We start from the raw sequence: 4029 nt of genomic DNA, 5'->3' as shown, positions 1-4029 counted from the left end.
TTCGTTTTGGTTGTGTTTCAGATTATTTTCTGCCCAATAGAAATTAATGATAAGCAATATATTGTGTCAATTTTGGAGTCACTTTTATTGTAAATAAGAATAGAATATGTTTCTAAACACTTCTACATTAATGTGGATGCTACCATGATTATGGATAGCCTGAGTTACTCTTGAATAATGATGAGGGAGAAAGTTACTGTCACGAATTCTGTTGAAGTCAGTTCCTCTCCTTGTTCGGGCGGTGTTCGGCGGTCGACGTCACCAGTCTTCTAGCCATCACCGATCCATTTTTTAATTTTCCATTTGTTTTGTCTTGTTTTCCCACACACCTGGTTTTCATTCCCTCATTACGTGTTGTGTATTTAACCCTCTGTTCCCCCCATCTCTTTGTGTGGTATTGTTTGTTGTAAGTGCTTGTGTACATTTGCTATCTGGTGCGTGTCGGGATTTGTACCCTTTCTTTATTATTCTGGATGCCGGTGGTTATATATTATGTATATTAAACTGCTCTGGTTATTACCCTGCTCTCCTGCGTCTGACTTCGCTGCCACCAACCTTTCCAATCATGACAGTGCATGTCATAGCAAAAAGCAAGCCATGAGGTCAAAGTAATTGTCCGTTTCTGTGAATTACTTAGTTAGCAAATAAATGATTTAAGACAATTGATGTATGGATGACTCATAGTGAAGACTGGGTTCGTGCAGATAACCAACAATTTACGGCATTTGGAATGAGACTAGCGTGAGGTAAAGAACAATTCATTAATCAGAAGACTATTGATCAGATATGAAAATATCTGAAAAGTTATATTAGGAAAATTATAACTTTGTCATCTGAATATTTTCCTTGGTGCCCCGACTTCCTAGTTAATTACAGTTACATGAATAATCAGTTTAATCGCGTAATAATAATTACAGAGAGTCATTTGATAAAGATTAATCCTCCGTTTAATGATGCCAAAGACACGACAGGCCGTTATGGTAGAGTGGCCAGACGGAAGCCACTCCTCAGTAAAAGGCATATGACAGCCCGCTTGGAGTTTGCCAAAAGGCACCTATAGACTCAGACCATGAGAAACAAGATTATCTGGTCTGATGAAACCAAGATTGAACTCTTTGGCCTGAATGCCAAGAGTCATATCTGGAAGAAACTTTGCACCATCCCTACGGTGAAGCATGGTGGTGGCTACATCATGCTTTGGGGATGTTTTTCAGTGACAGGGACTGGGAGAATAGTCAGAATCGAGGCAAAGCTGAACGGAGCAAAGTACAGAGAGATCTTTGATGAAAACCTGTTCCAGAGTGCTCAGGACCTCAGACTGGAGGCGAAGGTTCACCTTCCAACAGGACAACTATCCTAAGAGCACAGCCAAGACAACTCGGGAGTGGCTTCGGGACAAGTCTCTGGATGTCCTTGAGTGGCCCAGCCAGAGCCCGGACTTGAACCCGATCGAACATCTCTGGAGAGACCTGAAAATCGCTGTGCAGCAACGATCCCTATCCAACCTGACAGAGCTTGAGAGGAGCTGCATAGAAGAATGGGACAAACTCCCCAAATACAGATGTGCCAAGCTTGTCGCATCATACCCAAGAAAACTCAATTCTGTCAACACTGCTAAAGGTGCTTCAACAAAGTACTGAGTAAAGGGTCTGAATACTTATGTAAATGTGACATTTCAGGTTTTTTTACGGCAAAAATAAATAAAAAAACGTTTTGCTTTGTAATTATGGGGATTGTACATTGATGAGGGGGGAAAAACTATTTAATCAATTTTAGAATAAGGCTGTAACATAACAAATGTGGAAAAAGTCAAGGGGTCTGAATACTTTCCGAAGACACTGTAGTTGCTATTGTTTATAAAGGTTTATCTAAAAATAAACTTTTCTAAGTCCCATATAGTCCCATCTCAAATATCTCTTTCATTTTGTTCTGCCTGTAGCTTTAGAATCGCTGCAAAGTTGCTTCTGGTTTCAGTCATGTCTTTGGTCACGTTCACGTGGGTCCACCAAAAACACCCTAATGATTGGTTGACAAATAGTGTCTCCCACTAGCCAGGAGTTGGCTGCATGGTGCAGTTGGTGAGAAACAACTGCAGCGACTTGAAGATGACTTCATAAAAAACTCCATGACATTTAATTACATGCTTTTGTAAAGTTCATGCAGTCGACATGTAAGTTGGACATTTTTTTGCCCAATAATGCAACACACTTTGAAAGGCAGTGACCATCGTTGATCTTGACTAGAAAAAATGTATCTGCTCGAACATGCCCAATATTTGCTGTGCTGCTGTTGGCAATGTCATCTTGCTTGCATTGTTGTTCACCTTTAAAAGTGTGTTGCATTATAAGGATAAACATTTTCCTACATGTTGACTGCATGAACTTTACAAAAATGCATGAACTTTACAAAAATCATGTGATCAAAGGTTGTGAAGTTTTTACTGCAGTTAATGGAAAGTTTCTGCAGTTGCTCTTCACCAACTTCCTCCAGCAACCATGGCCTGCATTGTGGGAGCCTCTATTGTCAACCAATCATTATTCTTGACATGACTGAAACAGGAACTAACTTTGCTGCGATTCTCCCAACACCCTGTGCACTAGTAGAGATTGGAGAGGATTTGACAGGTGTAAGCAATATGGTAATAGATTCACCTTGCCCCCTGATAGGCTGTGTGGAAGTTTAACCATGTTGCTTATACAATTCATATCCTCTCAGATCTCCACTAGAGGTTGACATGGGAACAGGACTCCCGGGGGTCTTGTGGAATTCTAGCATGAATGGGAGTCAACTGTGTAGGCCTAATAGAGTTTACTTAATAATATATATATATTTAATGTTAATTTCCCCCTCCCCCTTCTGTTGGCTCACTCTCCGCCTCGCTCCAATTGTAGCCACTCCCTACTTTACCTCAGATGAAAAGGCTGTTACACATGTCCATATCCATGAGTTCATTCAATTCTGGGTAAGTAAGTGCAAGGGCTGCCTTCATTGCCAAATCTCGTAAAGTGGTTGTTATCAGCTGTGTACAGACAACTGTCTCGTGAGCAGCAGCCAAACAGAGCAGTTGCTATGGCTACTCACACGCAGAGCGGGGACAGACAGACGAGCATCTAAACATTTGACAGGACAAGATGGGACACTCCCATGTCAACCTGCATTAAAAAGTCAGGTTTAGGGGTCCATTTTGGGATTGGGCCTGGATTGTACGATGTGCACACATGATACATGTTGAGTGTGTGATATGGGGGGTTAGAGACAGAGAGAATGGAAAACCGTGTTGATCTGAGCCTTGCTGTTGAAAAACCACATTAGTGTTCAACTTTTGGCTAGCACAGTTGCAACTTGCCCAACTTTACTCCTTGACTTTGAGCCTACACGCCCAATCTCAATGTGACCCACCAGATTCCGAAACTTACACCCCACTAGGAGAAAAAGCTTGAAAACCTCTAGATTTTTGCCAAACTTTTGATTTAAAAAAAAAACTGAGCATAACTGTGTTTTTATTTAGTTTTGGAGAAAGATAATGGTTTCATTATAGTTTTGCTTTTTTAAACAGATTTGTTAATTGCAACACAAACACAATAAGATACACATGAACGAACACACACACAGGACAGGAATAATAATGATTAACTGCTATGCCAAAACAGTCATAAAGAGCATTTTATAATTTAACTTCAATGATCTGAGCGGGATTCACCAGATGGCTGACACCTGTCTTTTTACCTGTCAGTGAAAGATGAGGAAGGTTTGGAGAGAACTGGGATGCAGAAACAGTAATTGTGTCGCGTTCTGACCCTAGTTCTTGTGTTATTAATTTGTTTTAGTTGGTCAGGACGTAAGTTGGGTGGGTATTCTATGTTTTGTGTTTCTAGGTTGGGTTTCTTGTTTGGCCTAATATGGTTTTCAATCAGAGGCAGGTGTCTCTGATTGGGAACCATATTTAGGTAGCCTGTTTTCTGTTGGGATTTGTGGGTGGTTATTTTTCAGTCTTTGTGTGTCTGCACCAGATAGAACTGTTTCGGTTGT

The sequence above is a fragment of the Oncorhynchus clarkii genome, chromosome 2, assembly GCF_045791955.1.
Source record: "Oncorhynchus clarkii lewisi isolate Uvic-CL-2024 chromosome 2, UVic_Ocla_1.0, whole genome shotgun sequence".
Taxonomy (NCBI): Eukaryota; Metazoa; Chordata; class Actinopteri; order Salmoniformes; family Salmonidae; genus Oncorhynchus; species Oncorhynchus clarkii.
The sequence above is the reverse complement of the archived record's forward strand: the minus strand, read 5'-3'. Positions refer to the sequence as shown.